The sequence below is a fragment of the Triticum aestivum genome, chromosome 1B (assembly GCF_018294505.1).
Source record: "Triticum aestivum cultivar Chinese Spring chromosome 1B, IWGSC CS RefSeq v2.1, whole genome shotgun sequence".
Classification (NCBI taxonomy): domain Eukaryota; kingdom Viridiplantae; phylum Streptophyta; class Magnoliopsida; order Poales; family Poaceae; genus Triticum; species Triticum aestivum.
Genome location: NC_057795.1, coordinates 301,113,414 through 301,134,104, shown reverse-complemented (window position 1 = coordinate 301,134,104; position 20,691 = coordinate 301,113,414).

Below are 20,691 nucleotides of genomic sequence, written 5' to 3'. Positions count from 1 at the left end.
TTTTTTACAAACTCCCGCATGCATGCAAGTGATAATTAATGTCCTCCTTTGCTACTACCTCCGTCCTGGTTTATAGGTCCCTTTTATAGTTTGTGCCAAATTTTGACTAAAGATTTAACTAACAAAATGTTAATGCATGTCAAGAAAAATTATCTCATTGGATTTGTATTTGAACATAGTTTTGAAAAATATAATGTTTGGTGACATGCGTGAGCATTTTCTTAGTTTAATCTATGGTCAAAATTTGGCATGAAATACAATGGGGACCAATAAACCCGGACAGAGGTAGTAGTACCACGAGGCAAACACCATTAATATTGCATCGATTAGTGTTAGTGGCCTTGTATATCTGCAAATTGTAATTTTGATAGTGGCCCCTTGTATATAAAAATGGAGGGAGAAATATGAGAGATAAGGTGAGGAGGAGTGGGGCGTGGTGCCGTGGTGGTGACTGGTGGTCGGACTGGGCGGAGGCATGGGGATGGACGGCGCATTATGTCTAGGTTTGTATCTCTCTCACACGCACCCACGTAGGTGGGGGACGTGCACGAAGAGAAGAGGTGCACGCACGGCGCACGTACTCCCGTCTCTTTCCCAACCACACCCGCGCGGGTACACGGTGGAGCTCATTTCTGTATGAAAAATGCAGCCCACATGGTAATTTGGCACGTGTACTGGTTGTCCACTTGGTGGAGTCAGGATCGTCTACCACGAGTGAACAAACAAATTGCGACTTGACGCGTTATGTTAAATTAAAAAAAGAGGCAAACCATGTGGGGCCTGCCTTAGAGGCAAGGCTCTATACACTGGAGTACTTTTGATGTGTCCCGTCAACTCACAGAACGAGGAGAAACTTGCTTATTACGCCGTCTCCCCCGCCCACGGGCGCCGTGGCTCGCAGGATGAGGTGAAGCTTACTAGGAGTACTACTGTACGCCTTTACGCCCGCTCCCTCGCCCACGCACGTGGTGGCTCGCAACGTGAGGAGAAAATTTTACTACTCCCTCCGTTTACTCCTCGTCCCTACTACGTACTTTGGTTAGTACTCCCTCTATTTACTTATACAAGGCCACTATAAAAAAATACATTTTGCATCTATACAAGGCCACAAATAGTAATCGAGACAAAAGTTACTACTCCCTCCTTTCCAGTTTATGGCTCAATTTCAAAATCTCTCCAACCAAGGTAGACGGTGAGTGGTCGAATTAATTTCGTAGTTTGCACAGTACGCTTGTTTTTCTCAAGAAGTTATGTTTACCGAGGCATTAATTAGAACGAATGCATGAATGACCACTAAATTTCCATGAACTTGTACATGCATTGGTTAGTTTCCTCTTGACACTGCTTGCGTCGGGTGATCTCACGCACCTCGAAATCCAACATGAAATGGTACTACTACTAGTATAGTAGAATTGAGACTTATCAAGCGGAAAAACGAATGTTTTTTAGATGAGCCCTATAAACCCTAGTGGGTACGTACTCCGTAAAAACAGATTTTTCCAAAACTAAGTCGCTCCCTTTCATGAATTCTGTTGTATACTCCTCCATCGACGCTCCCTTTCATGAATTCTATACTTCCTGTCGCTGGCATGTGGGACATATAGCAACTGGGTTGACGTGTCAAGCACCAAATAACAGTGTAGAACAGCAGGGGGGACGCACCCCACTCGTACCAGCCCAGTAGTAGTAATGAGCAATGAGACATCAAATCACAATGCCGCACCTGTTGGAAATATGCCCTAGAGGCAATAATAAAAGTATTATTATATTTCATTGTTCATGATAATTGTCTGTAATTCATGCTATAACTGTATTATCCGGAAATCGTAATACACGTGTGAATACATAGACCACAATATGTCCCTAGTGAGCCTCTAGTTGACTAGCTCGTTGAGATCAACAGATAGTCATGGTTTCCTGGCTATGGACACTGGATGTCGTTGATAACGGGATCACATCATTAGGAGAATGATGTGATGGACAAGACCCAATCCTAAGCATAGCACAAAGATCGTGTAGTTCGTTTGCTAGAGCTTTTCCAATGTCAAGTATCTCTTCCTTTGACCATGAGATCGTGTAACTCCCGGATACCGTAGGAGTGCTTTGGGTGTATCAAATATCACAACGTAACTGGGTGACTATAAAGGTGCACTACAGGTATCTCCGAAAGTGTCTGTTGGGTTGACAGGGATCGAGACTAGGATTTGTCACTCCGTATGACGGAGAGGTATCTCTGGGCCCACTCGGTAATGCATCATCATATTGAGCTCAAAGTGACCAAGGGGTTGGTCACGGGATCATGCATTACGGTACGAGTAAAGTGACTTGCCGGTAACGAGACTGAACAAGGTATTGGGATACCGACGATCGAGTCTCGGGCAAGTAACGTACCGATTGACAAAGGGAATTGTATACGGGGTTTTTGATCGAATCCTCGACATCGTGGTTCAACTGATGAAATCATCGTGGAACATGTGGGAGCCAAAATGGGTATCCAGATCCCGCTATTGGTTATTGACCAGAGAGTGGTCTCGGTCATGTCTGCATGTCTCCCGAACCCGTAGGGTCTACACACTTAAGGTTCGGTGATGCTAGGGTTATTATGAAGACTAGTATGTGACTACCGAATGTTGTTCGGAGTCCCGGATGAGATCCCGTACGTCACGAGGAGTTCCGGAATGGTCCGGAGGTGAAGTTTTATATATGGGAAGTTGTCATACGGACACCGGAAAGTTTTGGGGGCTTATCGGTATTGTACCGGGGCCACCGGAGAGGTTCCGGGGGTCCACCGGGAGGGGCCACCCCTCCCGGAGGGCCACATGGGCCGCAAAGGGGAGGGAGCCAGCCCCTGGAGGGCTGGGCGCGCCCCCCACCTTGGGCCCATGCGCCTAGGGTTGGGGGGAAACCCTAAGGGGGGCGCCCCCCTTGCTTGGGGGGCAAGTCCCCCCTTCCTGGCCGCCGCCCCCCCTCTAGATCCCATCTAGAGGGGTCGGCCCCCCTTGCCCCTTCCCCTATAAATAGAGGGGTGAGGGGAGGGCTGCTGTACACATCTTCCAGGCGCAGCCCCTCCCCTCCCCAACACATGTCCTCCTCCGTTACGTGCTTGCGAAGCCCTGTCGGAGTAGTGCTGCACCAACACCACCACGCCGTCGTGCTGCCGTTGGAGCAATCTTCCTCAACCTCTCCTTCCCCCTTGCTGGATCAAGAAGGAGGAGACGTCTCCCGTCCCGTACGTGTGTTGAACGCGGAGGTGCTGTCCGTTCAACACTTGGACATCGGTGATCTGAATCACGTCCAGTACGACTCCATCATCACCATCCCCTTGAAAGCTTCCGCACGCGATCTACAAGTGGTATGTAGATGCAATCACTCTCCCATGACTCGTTGCTTAGATGAACTCATAGATGGATCTTGGTGAAACTGTAGGAAAAATTTTAATTTTCTGCAACGTTCCCAACAGTGGTATCAGAGCTAGGTCTATGCGTAGTTCTCTAATGCACGAGTAGAACACAATTTTGTTGTTGGCATGGATCTTGTCAACTTGCTTGCCACTACTAGTCTTTTTTTGCTTCAGCGGTATTGTGGGATGAAGCGGCCCGGACCAACCTTACACGTACGCTTACGTGAGACCGGTTCCACCGATTGACATGCACTAGTTGCATAAGGTGGCTGGCGGGTGTCTGTCTCTCCCACTTTAGTTGGAGCGGAATCGATGAAAAGGGTCCTTATGAAGGGTAAATAGAAGTTGACAAAATCACGTTGTGGTTATTCGTAGGTAAGAAAACGTTCTTGCTAGAACCCAATTGCAGCCACGTAAAAGATGCAATAACAATTAGAGGACGTCTAACTTGTTTTTGCAGCAATTGTTCATGTGATGTGATATGGCCAGAAGTTGTGATGAATGATGAATTGTGATGTATGAGATCATGTTCTTGTAATAGGATTCACGACTTGCATGTCGATGAGTATGACAACCGGCAGGAGCCATAAGAGTTGTCTTTATTTTTGTATGACCTGCGTGTCATTGAAGAACGCCATGTAAACTACTTTACTTTATTGCTAAACGCGTTAGCCATAGAAGTAGAAGTAGTCATTGGCGTGACAACCTCATGAAGACACGATGATGGAGATCATGATGATGCAGATCATGGTGTCATGCCGGTGACAAGATGATCATGGAGCCCCGAAGATGGAGATCAATGGAGCTATATGATATTGGCCATATCATGTCACAACTATATAATTGCATGTGATGTCTATTATGTTTATGCATCTTGTTTACTTAGAACGACGGTAGTAAATAAGATGATCCCTTACAACAATTTCAAGAAGTGTTCTCCCCTAACTGTGCACCGTTGCTACAGTTCGTCGTTTCGAAGCACCACGTGATGATCGGGTGTGATAGATCCTTACATTCACATACAACAGGTGTAAGACAGTTTTACACAGCAAAACACTTATGGTTAACTTGACGAGCCTAGCATGTGCAGACATGGCCTCGGAACACGGAGACCGAAAGGTCGAACACGAGTCGTATGGAAGATACGATCAACATGAAGATGTTCACCGACGATGACTAGTCCGTCTCACGTGATGATCGGACACGGCCTAGTCGACTCGGATCGTGTAACACTTAGATGACTAGAGGGATGTCTAATCTGAGTGGGAGTTCATAATTTGATTAGATGAACTTAATTATCATGAACTTAGTCTAAAACCTTCGCGAATATGTCTTGATCAAATGGCCAACGCTCATGTCAACATGCACTTCAACGCGTTCCTAGAGAAAACCAAGCTGAAAGATGATGGCAGCAACTATATGGACTGGGTCCGGAACCTGAGGATCATCCTCATAGCTGCTAGGAAGCAATATGTCCTAGAAGGACCGCTAGGTGACGCTCCCATCCCAGAGAACCAAGACGTTATGAACGCTTGGCAAACTCGTGCTGATGATTACTCCCTCATTCAGTGCGGCATGCTTTACAGCTTAGAACCGGGGCTCCAAAAGCGTTTTGAGCATCACGGAGTATATGAGATGTTCGAAGAGCTGAAACTAGTTTTCCAAGCTCATGCCCGGGTCGAGAGATATGATGTCTCCGACAAGTTCTATAGTTGTAAGATGGAGGAAAACAGTTCTGTCAGTGAGCACATACTCAAGATGTCTGGGTTGCACAACCGTATGATCCAGCTGAACATTAACCTCCCAGATGAGGCGGTCATTGACAGATTCCTCCAGTCGCTCCCACCAAGCTACAAGAGCTTTGTGATGAACTACAACATGCAGGGGATGGTGAAGGCCATTCCTGAAGTGTTCTCAATGCTGAAGTCAGCAGAGGCTGAAATCAAGAAAGAACATCAAGTGTTGATGGTCAATAAGACCACTAAGTTCAAGAAGGGCAAGGGCAAGAAGAACTTCAAGAAGGACGGCAAGGATGTTGCCGCGCCCGGTAAGCCAGTTACCGGGAAGAAGTCAAAGAATGGACCCAAGCCTGAGACTGAGTGCTTTTATTGCAACGGGAAGGGTCACTACAAGCGGAACTGCCCCAAATACATAGCGGATAAGAAGGCCGGCAACACCAAAGGTATATTTGATATACATGTAATTGATGTGTACCTTACCAGTACTCGTAGTAACTCCTGGGTATTTGATACCAGTGCCGTTGCTCATATTTGTAACTCACAGGAGGAGCTGCGGAATAAACGGAGACTGGCGAAGGACGAGGTGAAGATACGCGTCGGGAATGGTTCCAGAGTCGATGTGATCGCCGTCGGCACGCTGCCTCTACATTTACCTACGAGATTAGTTTTGAACCTTAATAATTGTTATTTAGTGCAAGTTTGAGCATGAACATTGTATCAGGATCTCGTTTAATACGAGATGGCTACTCATTTAAATCCGAGAATAATGGTTGTTCTATTTATATGAGAGATATGTTTTATGGTCATGCTCTGATGGTCAATGGTTTATTCTTAATGAATCTCGAGCGTAATGTTACACATATTCATAGTGTGGATGCAAAAAGACGTAAAGTTGATAACGATAGTCCCACATACTTGTGGCACTGCCGCCTTGGTCACATTGGTGTCAAGCGCATGAAGAAGCTCCATGCTGATGGACTTTTAGAGTCTCTTGATTATGAATCGTTTGACACATGCGAACCATGCCTCATGGGCAAAATGACCAAGACTCCGTTCTCCGGAACAATGGAGCGAGCAACCAACTTGTTGGAAATCATACATACCGATGTGTGCGGTCCAATGAGTGTTGAGGCTCGCGGAGGATATCGTTATGTTCTCACTCTCACTGATGACTTGAGTAGATATGGGTTTGTCTACTTAATGAAACACAAGTCTGAGACCTTCAAAAGGTTCAAGGAATTCCAGAATGAGGTGGAGAATCAACGTGACCGAAAGATAAAGTTCCTACGATCAGATCATGGAGGAGAATACTTAAGTCACGAATTTGGTACACACTTAAGGAAATGTGGAATCGTTTCACAACTCATGCCGCCTGGAACACCTCAGCGTAACGGTGTGTCCGAACGTCGTAATCGCACTCTATTAGATATGGTGCGGTCTATGATGTCTCTTACCGATTTACCGCTATCATTTTGGGGATACGCTCTAGAAACAGCTACATTCACTTTAAATAGGGCACCGTCTAAATCCATTGAGACGACACCGTATGAATTATGGTTCTGGAAGAAACCTAAGCTGTCGTTTCTAAAAGTTTGGAGATGCGATGCTTATGTCAAGAAACTTCAACCTGAAAAGCTCGAACCCAAGTCGGAAAAATGTGTCTTCATAGGATACCCTAAGGTAACTGTCGGGTATACCTTCTACTTAAGATCCGAGGGCAAGATCTTTGTTGCCAAGAACGGATGCTTTCTGGAAAAAGAGTTTCTCTCGAAAGAAGTAAGTGGGAGGAAAGTAGAACTCGATGAAGTACTACCTCTCGAACGGGAAAGTGGTGCAGCTCAGGAAAATGTTCCTGTGATGCCCACACCAACTGAAGAGAAAAATAATGATGATGATCAAGGTACTTCGGATCAAGTTGCTACTGAACTTCATAGGTCCACAAGGACACGTTCCGCACCAGAGTGGTACGGCAACCCTATCCTGGAAATCATGTTGTTAGACAACGGTGAACCTTCGAACTATGAAGAAGCGACGGCGGGCCCAGATTCCAACAAATGGCTTGAAGCCATGAAATCTGAGATAGAATCCATGTATGAAATCAAAGTATGGACTTTGACAAACTTGCCCGATGATCGGCGAGAAATAGAAAACAAATGGATTTTTAAGAAGAAGACGGACGCGGATGGTAATGTTACCATTTATAAGGCTTGACTTGTCGCTAAGGGTTATCAACAAGTTCAAGGGATTGACTACGACGAGACATTCTCTCCCGTAGCGAAGCTGAAGTCCGTCCGAATCATGTTAGCAATTGCCGCATACTATGATTATGAGATATGGCAGATGGACGTCAAAACGGCATTCCTTAACGGACATCTTAAGGAAGAGTTGTATATGATGCAGCCAAAAGGTTTTGTCGATCCTAAGGATGCTAACAAAGTATGCAAGCTCCAGCGATCCATTTATGGGCTGGTGCAAGCATCTCGGAGTTGGAACATTCGCTTTGATGAGATGATCAAAGCGTTTGGGTTTATGCAGACTTATGGAGAAGCCTGCATTTACAAGAAAGTGAGTGGGAGCTCTGTAGCATTTCTCATATTATATGTAGATGACATACTCTTGATGGGAAATGATATAGAACTTCTGGACAGCATTAAGGCCTACTTGAATAAGTGTTTTTCAATGAAGGACCTTGGAGAAGCTGCTTATATATTAGGCATCAAGATCTATAGAGATAGATCGAGACGCCTCATAGGTCTTTCACAAAGCACATACCTTGATAAAATTTTGAAAAGGTTCAAAATGGATCAGTCCAAGAAAGGGTTCTTGCCTATGTTACAAGGTGTGAGATTGAGCTTGGCTCAGTCACCGACCACGGCAAAAGATAAAGAAGAGATGAGTGTCATCCCCTATGCTTCAGCCATAGGATCTATTATGTATGCCATGCTGTGTACCAGACCTGATGTAAACCTTGCCGTAAGTTTGGTAGTAAGATACCAAAGTAATCCCGGCAAGGAACACTGGACAGCGGTCAAGAATATCCTGAAGTACCTGAAAAGGACAAAGGACATGTTTCTCGTTTATGGAGGAGACGAAGAGCTCGTCGTAAAGGGTTACGTCGACGCTAGCTTCGACTCAGATCTGGATGACTCTAAGTCACAAACCGGATACGTGTATATGTTTAATGGTGGAGCAGTAAGCTGGTGCAGCTGCAAACAGAGCGTCGTGGCGGGATCTACGTGTGAAGCGGAGTACATGGCAGCCTCGGAGGCAGCGCATGAAGCGATTTGGGTGAAGGAGTTCATCACTGACCTAGGAGTCATACCCAATGCGTCGGGGCCGATCAAACTCTTCTGTGACAACACTGGAGCTATTGCCCTAGCCAAGGAGCCCAAGTTTCACAAGAAGACCAGGCACATCAAGCGCCGTTTCAACTCCATCCGTGAAAATGTTCAAGATGGAGACATAGATATTTGCAAAGTACATACAGATCTGAATGTCGCAGATCTGTTGACTAAACCTCTCTCGCGAGCAAAACATGATCAACACCAGAACTCTATGGGTGTTCGATTCATCACAATGTAACTAGATTGGTGACTCTAGTGCAAGTGGGAGACTGTTGGAAATATGTCCTAGAGGCAATAATAAAAGTATTATTATATTTCATTATTCATGATAATTGTCTGTTATTCATGCTATAACTGTATTATCCGGAAATCGTAATACACGTGTGAATACATAGACCACAATATGTCCCTAGTGAGCCTCTAGTTGACTAGCTCATTGAGATCAACAGATAGTCATGGTTTCCTGGCTATGGACATTGGATGTCGTTGATAACGGGATCACATCATTAGGAGAATGATGTGATGGACAAGACCCAATCCTAAGCATAGCACAAAGATCATGTAGTTCGTTTGCTAGAGCTTTTCCAATGTCAAGTATCTCTTCCTTTGACCATGAGATCGTGTAACTCCCGGATACCATAGGAGTGCTTTGGGTGTATCAAACGTCACAACGTAACTGGGTGACTATAAAGGTGCACTACAGGTATCTCCGAAAGTGTCTGTTGGGTTGACACGGATCGAGACTGGGATTTGTCACTCCTTATGACGGAGAGGTATCTCTGGGCCCACTCGGTAATACATCATCATATTGAGCTCAAAGTGACCAAGGGGTTGGTCACGGGATCATGCATTACGGTACGAGTAAAGTGACTTGCCAGTAACGAGACTGAACAAGGTATTGGGATACCGACGATCGAGTCTCGGGCAAGTAACGTACCGATTGACAAAGGAATTGTATACGGGTTTTTTGATCGAATCCTCGACATCGTGGTTCAACCGATGAAATCATCGTGGAACATGTGGGAGCCAACATGGGTATCCAGATCCCGCTGTTGGTTATTGACCGGAGAGTAGTCTCCGTCATGTCTGCATGTCTCCCGAACCCGTAGGGTTTACACGCTTAAGGTTCGGTGACGCTAGGGTTATTAGGAAGACTAGTATGTGACTACCGAATGTTGTTCGGAGTCCCGGATGAGATCCCGGACATCACGAGGAGTTCCAGAATGGTCCGGAGGTGAAGTTTTATATATGGGAAGTTGTCATACGGACACCGGAAAGTTTCGGGGGCTTATCGGTATTGTACCGGGGCCACCGGAGAGGTTCCGGGGGTCCACCGGGAGGGGACACCCCTCCCGGAGGGCCACATGGGCCGCAAAGGGGAGGGAGCCAGCCCCTGTAGGGCTGGGAGCGCCCCCCACCTTGGGCCCATGCGCCTAGGGTTGGGGGGGAAACCCTAAGGGGGGCGCCCCCCTTGCTTGGGGGGCAAGTCCCCCCTCCCTGGCCGCCCCCCTCTAGATCCCATCTAGAGGGGTCGGCCCCCCTTGCCCCTTCCCCTATAAATAGAGGGGTGAGGGGAGGGCTGCTGTACACATCTTCCAGGCGCAGCCCCTCCCCTCCCCAACACATCTCCTCCTCCGTTACGTGCTTGCGAAGCCCTGTCGGAGTACTGCTGCACCAACACCACCACGCCGTCGTGCTGCCGTTGGAGCAATCTTCCTCAACCTCTCCTCCCCCCTTGCTGGATCAAGAAGGAGGAGACGTCTCCCGTCCCGTACGTGTGTTGAACGCGGAGGTGCTGTCCGTTCAGCACTTGGACATCGGTGATCTGAATCACATCGAGTACGACTCCATCATCACCATCCCCTTGAAAGCTTCCGCACGCGATCTACAAGTGGTATGTGGATCCAATCACTCTCCCATGACTCGTTGCTTAGATGAATTCATAGATGGATCTTGGTGAAACCGTAGGAAAAAATTTAATTTTCTGCAACGTTCCCCAATAGCACCTTCCCAGACGGACGAAGCAACCATTATTTCACACTTCGGTTTGACATCATCGCAAACCACGTAGGAGTACTAGTATTGCTTCTGCCTCAAGAGGGACATGCGCATCGCCTTGGTACATCATGACACGTAGGACCGCATGACAGGCTATGCTCCCCTGCCGATCACTCGGTAAAATCACCTCATTTTTACTATACTTCCTTCGTATCGGTTTACTACATGGCATGCACGTCGTTCTAGGTTGAGAATTTAACTGGCTATATATATATATGTGTGATGAACAGTACGCTAGCCTTTTAAAAAATGTATACTTTTGTACAGTAGTACTCCACTATCGATGGATTGCGCCACGGAGCAAAAATTGAAATTTTAAAAAAAGGTGGTACATATAGAAAGCGCTCGTCGTCAAATTATGCATATAGTACTATTAAAAAAGCTAGTACGTGGTTAATTGGGGTGCTAAATTCTATTAAAAAATACTAATACTAGTATGTACATACTGAAGAGTTAAAGTAACGAGAAGAAATATAACATAGTTCTGCTGGGGGCTCGACACAACACACCCCTCAAATTAAACTAAGCACACCTGAAATTAAACTATGCAACTAATCTGGTAGACACTGCATTAGAAGTTTAGAACCACCATGAGCAATGACACTGCCACCTTACTCGGAGTCCTCGTCCACGTCCTCGACTTCGTCCTTGTCCCTCTTCCTCTTGGCCGATACTTCCTTGCTTGAACTGCCAACTTGGCTGTTGCTCTTCATCCAACCCTTGTAGATATTGAAACAAAGGTAGCCATCCATTGTAGCATACTGGATGTGGTCTATATCTAGTACATTCCGCTGCCATGCATGACGATGAAACGTGTAATGAGGTTTCTCCAGTTTACCGTACGAAGGATGAACCATGGCTCCTGCCAGGGTCAGCATTGAAGGCTGACGGGAGGGCACCAACCGATTCTTCTGGAGGTCGAAGGGGTTGCCTACAACGAGGCCTATCCGACACGGGACTTCTTTATCGTTATTAAAGTCTACAGTAACAAATTTGACTGTTTTGTCCTCAAGGAAGTTCTTAAAATCCTGGCACTCAACGTCGGCATGGCATATGTGGTAGACCAAGGAAACGTTATGTACGCAGACCCGGATCACGGCGGGCTTCTTCCTCTCTTCGTCCTTTAGATCCTTCTCTCGTCCCACGACTGTGGTGTACTCAACATCTAGCCCAGCGACCCACTCATCATGTGAGTTTTCGAACATGCGTCTGAAGCGAGAAAGGCATCCTTTCACCGTCGCGGAAGTACGGCTGTAGATGACGTCGAACTCATCGCCGGTGATGGTTCTAACCTTGTACTCACCGCCAATCGAGGAGATTTGGGACACCATGGATTTGGGAGGAGGGTTAGGATTAGTGGAACTGCCGTAATGTGAATGGACGGGACGACTAGGAGCGAACCGCCATAGTATTAAAGGAAGTGCGGGGACGAGTAGGAGCGAACTGCCAGCGTGCGAACGGCAGGGTAGTGGCTTTCCATTCTCCCATGATACGGGCTTCCGAGAGCCCATGGATCTGAGATTGAACGGTTGCATGGCGTGATTCTAGATCTATGGGTGAATATCCTATCCTGGAGGCTTATTCTTAAAATTTTCAGCAACTTAGCATGCGACCGTTTGATGTCAGATCCAAGGGCTGCCAGCAGCCCGTATCATGGTCGCGCCTACCACGACTGTCGCGTCGCTCGCGTGATCGCGCCCTTGGAGATTTAACACGGTGCGTTAGGCTATCTGATGTTGGCATGTCATACATAGTCATCGCTCAGTCACTCATATTACAACAAGGTTGGCTATAAGTGTATTTTTTACTCATCTCTATCTCTTTCTCCGTACTCCCTCCATCCCATAATATAAGAACGTTTTTGACACTAGCTAGTGTAGTGTCAAAAATGTTCTTATATAATGGGACACAGGGAGTACTAGTATTTATTGCATTTGCCAAGGAGTGACCTCTTCCACTGAAATGGTGTTGCTAAGTTTGCTTCATTTAATTAGCTATAGACTCAAAATTGTCTTTTCACCTAGGTACATGCGCTTAGCACCGTTTCTTCCTTGGGTAACCAAACTAGTCTCTCTCTTCTTGATTAACTTGGCACATCAGACTTTATGCCTATGTGGCAAGCTTAAGCACCTGTAGGAGCAAGTAAGTACAATAGTGCACTTTACATGGCATTTTTGCATATGTGGAGGAAAGAGAGGCAAGGAAAAAGTGGAGAAGTGGGCTCTCAAGCAAGAGCCACCCTCTACTACTACATGGTGGAGCATTGGGAGAGGCACCTGTATGGAGGTGGTCAGGACTCGGGAGACTCACGCCGGTCGTAGCGCCGCAGTTAAAAAGATAATGGGAAGTCAAATCACGGGGCCCCACCTATCCAGCAGTAACTCGCTGTCAAATCACACAGCCCTACATTTGCAGCAGCCTACTCCCTCGTCTTCTCGTATCTCTGTCGAACCGACTAGGCGGAACTGCCCCGCCTACCGCGCAGGAAAAGCCCCGCCCTCGACTTTTAAATACAACTACTCCCTCCGTCTAGGTGAGTAAGTCATCTTACGAAAACCAAATAATCCCAAAATACTAAGGCGTGGTGCATTAACTTTTCTTGTTTCTTCACATATCAACCAATAAGAATCCAATGATATACTTTTTGTGACATAGTAACTCATATTTAGTTAGCCAAACGGATGACCTAGAACTACGTGCAGGCCCTATAAACCGAAACGGAAAGGGTAGTTCATCACGTATCTTTTTAGATCAATATAGTCAGGATTCACCAAGGAGCAAAACCAAGTGGTAGGCTGCTCCTGTCGTGTTGGCGTAGCAACTCAAGCATGGTCAGTCCGCACACGAAATGGTGACACACTTAACAGGACCCGTTTGGCAGACATGTGGCTCATCCACCGTCTTGTTCCACGTGCGATGCACCAAATTACAGTTTGGAGCAGCGGTTGGAATTGGAGGCACCCCGGTCGTAGCACCGCAGTAGTAGAAAATGAGCGATGAGGGGTAAAATCACAAAGCCCCACCTTTCCCGCATTAAGCTGGACGGACGAAGCAACCATCATTTCACTCTAGCGCGCAGGATCATAAAGAAAAGAGAAAACAATGATGCGCGCGACAGCTACCTAGGGTACCCTAGGGTAGGGGTCTCCACTACAAATCCTTTTTTTTGAAAGTGCCTCCACTACAAATCGGCTTCTCCCTCGTCCTCTTGAAGAAAATCGATGATGAGTGCGGCGGTAGGGTTTGTAGGAGTACTACAGCATGCGGGGCCACGTCGTAGTAAACGGGTTCGAGTCGATGCCTTAAATATTTGTGGGCTGCTTGGTTTTACGGGAAAGAGGCAGCATTTTGGGTTCGGGGACCAGTGGAGATATAGCACGTACAAAAAATTGTGGACGTAGGTTCTATCGAAAGGCAATGATGCATGGGCCCTGCATTTTGATATACCCGGGGCCGCGTGAAATTTGCTACTCTACTCAAAACTAGTAAGGTACACATGTATTGAATGCATGAGATTTCGAAACCAAATTATGAATAAATACACACTATGGCATGTAAAGCTTTGAGTCATATATGCATGATGTAGATGTTCGTTTAGTTCTTATAGTTCATCTCATTCAAAATCAATTAGTTTTATAAAAATGTTAAGATTCATGGGGTTGTGCATTGTAAATCATAAAGTAAAAAACAAATAATGGCAATTCATTTAGAAAAAAATAATCAATTATGATACAGAAGATTCTAGAACAAAGGAGAAGTGCTTGTGTTTTGAGGTTTGTGCATTATGCTTAAGTTCAACCATGGAGTCTTCTAAATTGTACATGTGGCAGATCTGGTGGAATGTTGATGATATCAAATGGCCAGTAGTGCTCGGATTTGCCCATCTCTGCACTGTCGGGTTAGCTTCATCCAGGGACCATCTTTCAAAGTTACTGGCACACTATATAGTTCTTGTGCCATAGTTGCATGTTTTGGAAAAAAGCTACTAGTGGGTTGTACTATCTATTTAGGAATAGAAGATGTATACATGGAAGTTGTAGAGAAAGAGATGACATGGAGGATCTCAATTCCTATGAGTAGGGATTGGAAAAGAGATGTCATTTGGTTCACATCATATTAACTTTTCTATTGAATCTAGAAATGACATGTATCTCAATTCCTATGAGGAGGGATTAGTAAAGTGATGTAATTTGGTTCATATCATAGGAACCTTTCTATTGAATATACGCTAATGTTTATTTTCCTTTGAAATAAAGGGAGTATAGGAATTCATTCATATGAACCAAGTGGCTCTAAAGCTATAGAAATGATATCATGTTTATTTCCTTTGAAATGTAGAGTATATGAATCTATTCCTATGAACCAATTGGCTCTAAAGGAAAAAATCCTATAAAAATCATATCATTAGAGTTCCTATGATATTCCTCGACACTAAAGGATGGTTGAAATTGCTGTGGGTGAGACGATGGTCTTTTTGTAGACTCCTCACCCATCTTTATAGTTACCTCTCGAAGATGAATGAAATGATATATACAGGGTATTCTACATGTGCAATTTGGTACACGAAAACTCGGTAAAAGTTTGCGAGGTTCTAATTTTCAATAAAGCTATATGCACTACATTTCGAAACGGAGGGAGCATACGGCAGTTGCTAACACTCACGTGGAAGATTTGTGTGTAGGAGGAGTGGCTGTTCTGTTAAATGACATGGCAAAACTGACACTGTCGGATGCCAATCTAACGGTTCTTACGGCGTTCATCAAGAAAAGGCTTGTGGCGAACTTTTGTCGGATAATGATTTACAGACACATGCATTGCATTGATATGTGCCCCCTCTCTCTCATGCACACGCACCCTCACGAGTCACAACTCTCCCGAGTCCTCTCGCAGACTCGCACGTGGCACCCATCGTCTATCTGCAGGTAGACGTCATGCACATATGTGCTATTCACACCCTACCCTCAGAACTTCTAAAAAACAAAAGACGGCGCGCACATTTTATTTTAGCTCACACGTCACACACTTATATTATTACTCTTGCAGCGAACGTTCTTTGGGCATAGTATATATTGTACTCTCACCAAGAGAAGCGGTGCACGCACGCACTAGTTCTCTCACACCCACTCGCGGGTACACGTAGGAGCGCATTTTTTTGAAGCCGGTACAACAAAATAACTCCACTATATATAAAAGCAGGAGCCTTAGCGCTTGCTTGACTAAGGTTCCTCTCCTTCACTCTCTCATACTCTCCAGATCTAAGCAAGACATAGGTGGCCACACTCTCTCTCTCAGCTCACGGTTGGTCACAAATCCGGCCGAACAACCTTGACCGGGGCAGGGGGTGTAGGTGCATCGTTCACGCTGTCATCGGCGGCGAGGGAGGAGACCAACGGCTACCCGCGCGTCCCGATCGGCGGCCGTGCCGTTCTCTCCGAGAGAGCGTCGGCTCGGGAGGGCCTCCGACCCGTTCTTCCTCCCTGCGGTATTGTGGCCAAGATGCGGCCTCCCGACGCCGTCTTTGCCACATGCCAACGACCCTCAGGTATATATTCCTTCGAAACCTGCCTTGCTCTACTGCCCCAGCTCTTCCCCCTTCGTCTGGATCCTTTTCTACTTCCGTCCGCTGTTCCAAAGCCACCTAGACTTCTACTATTATTAGAAGTAAAGCTAGTTCATACAGTTAACTCAAAGCGCTGGTTCAAACAGGGAAGAAAGTGGGAAAGCTGTAGCATGAATCTAGGACTTGCTTCTAAGAGGAAACAGGGGAAAATAGTAATATCTGTCACTATTTAAATAACCGTATTTCGTATTTGCACAAACAGGGATGTCTGTCTCCATATCGTTTCGGGATGTCTGTCTCCGTATCATTTCTATCCGCGCAATCAAAAGCACACACCTCAGTTTTAGTACAACTGCGCAAAATGAGATGGCTATCCCTCGTTGCCATCATCTAACCTCCCGTCTTCAAGGTATCCCTACATTGGTAGTAACTAAGGTAGAATGACCAACGCAATCTAAAAGAAGCTGATTCGTACGTGTTACTTCCTGATTGCAGTGCAGGGACGAACGAAAACAACTGCATCCTTGTCCGGAATGCACTTTCTATCAGTTCATCCATGGACCGAGGACTAGCTGGCACGACCGAGCGGCGATTTTTTGGCCAGGTGCACGGACAAGAGGCATTGTGGTCTGCTTATTTCTGCAAATAGAGGTGCTTAAATTTAGTGGAATGCACCAGAATTTCACCTGGTCAGTACACTGCATGGTTCAGTTCAGCATTCCAGCTGAGACCACAATTATAATTGGTTATTCTGGAATGAGAGAACCTAACCCTGGATGGTGGCAACAAGAAAAAACCAGAGTGAACTCCAGAAAATTTAAGCCTGCCGGGAGGCCCTTTGCTCAGAGAAGCCTTGCTTGTTTTTTCCTTATTTGTAAACCTTCTCACAACTTTGTCTTTTGATGTGAACTAGTATATGTTTGTTATGTTCTATGAATCATTGAGATGTATAAAACTGCTTAACTTATGCTTTTCAAGATTTTTATGAAGACGGGTTTAATGTGAGTGTTCCACATGAGCGCCGGACTAGCGTTGAACGTTTGGAATTTATTACATTGTGGCCTCAATTAACTGCATGAACCACTATAACAAGATACATAGTTGCTTATATGTCAGACAACAGATTGTTGATCGTTAGCTGGTCGATAGCCTAGTGTTGAAGCGAGCTGAGCCAATGTGCCGTGTTTTGCACAACTGCTTACAAGTGGGGTAGCACCAACAGTGTTTACAAGTACTTATATATACGACAGTGCACGGTTCTCGAACGAGTGCTCTATTTCATCAAAACACACACTGCTCGTATGATAAACCGTGACAACTTATGTTTTACCATGCCATATTCATGAAAAAACTAGTGAGGACACATCTGTTTCGGCAACAATTACGATGGTTCTCACATGATTCACGGGCACACAAAAGTAGCAGCAGTTCCCATAGATGGATTCAAACAGAGTACTAGCCCTAGAGGGGTCGATAGCAGGCAAGGTTCGGATAATTAAACACAATCCAAACTACTATTAAACACTAGCTGGGGCAACTATTTCATGCCTCTATCTAATTTGGGCTGGACACAAGACGGACCTTGCCATGAACATCGTCGATGACATCCCGCAGCAGCTCAATCCTGTGAACCTTCATGAAGACAACCTTGTGGCCTTGCCACTGATAAACTTGTTTGTGGAGGCATGCCATGTCATCTTCCTGCGCAAGCATGAAAAGAACAGTTTGCCTCACAAACGAAGGAGTAGCTTTGAACTTCTGGTGCTTCAGTACACCCTGGACAACACGCCTGACAACAGTGAGGCTGGAATGCACCTCTTCATTGGTATAACCGCAAATGGCTTCCAGGATCCAACAACCTAAGAACTCTGTTTTCCCAATGCGTATATTCAGGTCGTCCGGCTCATAGCGAGTGACATGCACAACCACACAATCCTTGTCTGCATCAGGGCTCTAATTGAAACAGAAACAAATTCTGAATTACTTTTCAGTATAAGAAACACAAGTTATTTAAACCACTAGGTATAGCATGGCATCGAAGCTAATAAAATTTTGCATTATTAATCACCACATACTTCCTTTTCTAAAAAAATCACCACATACTTAGATGAAAAACCACAATCGAGATTGGCAAAGAAGGAAATCACCTTGGGTAGCTCAGCGGGGGGGGGGATACATCCTTGAAGGAGGAAAACTGCTCCTGCAGTGCCACGGGGGTTGTAACCTCAAACGGGGGGTTGACCATCTCAGTAGTGGCCGTGAGCATATCTGGGGTCGGCTCGGTGGTTGCCTCCATCTTCTTGGAGCTCTCTGTCTCGTGGGGATCAGCCTCCCGCGTCTGCTGCGACATTGGCAGATCTTTGCCTGGTTCTCCTTGGTCCATCATGAAACTGACGAATACTAGGAGACCACTGAAAGGAAAACACAATCGCAATGACAAAGAAAAAAAAAGAGAGTGAGGATCAGTTACTGCTTTGCAAAAGTTCTTTTTTTCTCTGAACGAAAATATACCAACATCACGGATCCGCTTACCTTCCCTTCGTTGGGAGAGAAGAACAGTGGCAAATGCGAGTGTTACCTTTCTTGAAGACGGTGAGGGAGAAGGGGATTCAGCGAAGAGTGAAATGATGGTTGCGTCATCCATCAAACTTAGACTGCGGGGAGGTGGGGTTTTGTGATACGATGGCTCGGTACTGCCGGGGTGACTCTCCGCCTGCATACTGCCTTCTAATTTGGTGGATGGCATTTGGGCCCGCGCGCTGCATGGCCCGCATGTCGGTGAACAAAAGTATAACGACATTCAGTAGAGGGAGACATTTCAATGACCTAGGAGGAGCCAGAAGCGGTCGAGTGTCTCCACTGTACTAGTAGTAATTGTTTTTCTGGGTAGCTGTAGAGTGTCTCCACTATACTAGTAGTAATTGTTTCTCTGGGCACAAGACAAAACAGCCAATCCACACTAGTAAATAGTAAATTCAATTCAAAAGGCGCTACCCACACCTAGCACACCGCCCCCCAAAAAAACCTGGGTGCTCTTCTTCCTCCTCGCTCCCACCCACCTCACGTCAGCTCGCTCCACTCGTACCCCCAAATTCCTCACCTCACTCCTACAGAAAAACCCAGCTCCCCTTCTTCCTCACTCCTACAGAAAACCCCCAGCTCCCCTTCTTCTTCCCCCGCACTACAACTAGGCTCGTCATTCGTTACTCTGCTCAAATCTGTGAGTGCAACGCGACGCCCTCGAGGAAAATGGAGTCGGCTAACCCCAGCACCAAAAAGATGAGTCTCCCGCCAGCGGCGACGCCTGTTGTAGATCCCGCACCCGGCAGCGCGGGGAGAAGCGGCGACCCCGCCCCCATCGGATCCCAGGAACCCATAGAATCTCGGGTGGACCGCATCAGCGATCTCTTGGACGCCGTCCTTGGGGAGATCATCTCGCTTCTCCCCACCAAGGATTGTTGCCGCACCCAAGTCCTCTCAATTCGGTGGCGCGCTCTATGGCGCGCCGTGCCCCTTAATCTCGACTGTCGTCAGCTACCTCTCTTCAATGATTTTGAAATCTCCAGAGCCATCATCTCCTCCCACCAGGGCTCCGTTCAAAGACTCTGCATCCCGTCATGCTACCTGAGCAAGCATACCATGCCCTGCACGGTGGACGCCTAGCTGAAATCCCCTGAATTCACAAAACTACAGCTGCTTGAGTTCTACTATTCCCCTGGAAATCACATACCACGTACCGAACGCCATGAACTTGTGCCCTCAGCACCGATGTCCATCTCGCGGTTTTCCTCCTCTCTCCACACTGCCACCTTTGCACTGTGCTACCTACCAGACAATCTGGTACTAAACCTTCGACTCCCATTTCTCAAGAAACTTTCACTTGTGTGGGTTCGTATATCGGAGGCCTCATTGCACAGCATCATCCACTCCAGTTGCCCTGCGCTGGAGTGCTTGGTGCTTGTTTTCACAGTTAGAATCGGTTGTCTCCAAATAAAGTCGCCTAACCTTGTAAGAATTGGAATTTCTTTTGACGGAAGGCAGCTCATCATCCAAGATGCCCCTTCACTTCAAAGGTTGACCCTTGATTCTAGTTATTCACCGTTGCAAATAACCGTCCTCTCTGCGCCTAAACTGGAGACCTTGGGTGTAATACATGATCTCTGTGCTCATTTCAATATGGTGTTTGGCTCCATAGTTCTTCAGGTACTTTATATTATCATCTACACTTGTAACCATAAGCTGCATTTTAAATTTCTGTGCATAATTTATATATCATCTTGGAGTACACATTTTGTACTAATATTATGTTCTATGCTCAATGAAGAGTTTCTCCATGGATGGCCTATCAATGGTGCTGGATTCTGTCAAGATCTTATATATCCAAATGAATAGTTTTGATCTGAACAAGATTATTGGCTTGCTGCAATGCTTTCCATGTCTGGAGAAGTTGTATATAAAGGTGATAATTTCACGCACATTGGAAGCCTGCATATAGTGTACTAGAATTAACCGTTCATCTGCTGCTCTTTCGACACTCTTCTTTTAGACCTTAACTATTTTCAATCTTCATGTCTATTTAGGCAACAGGAC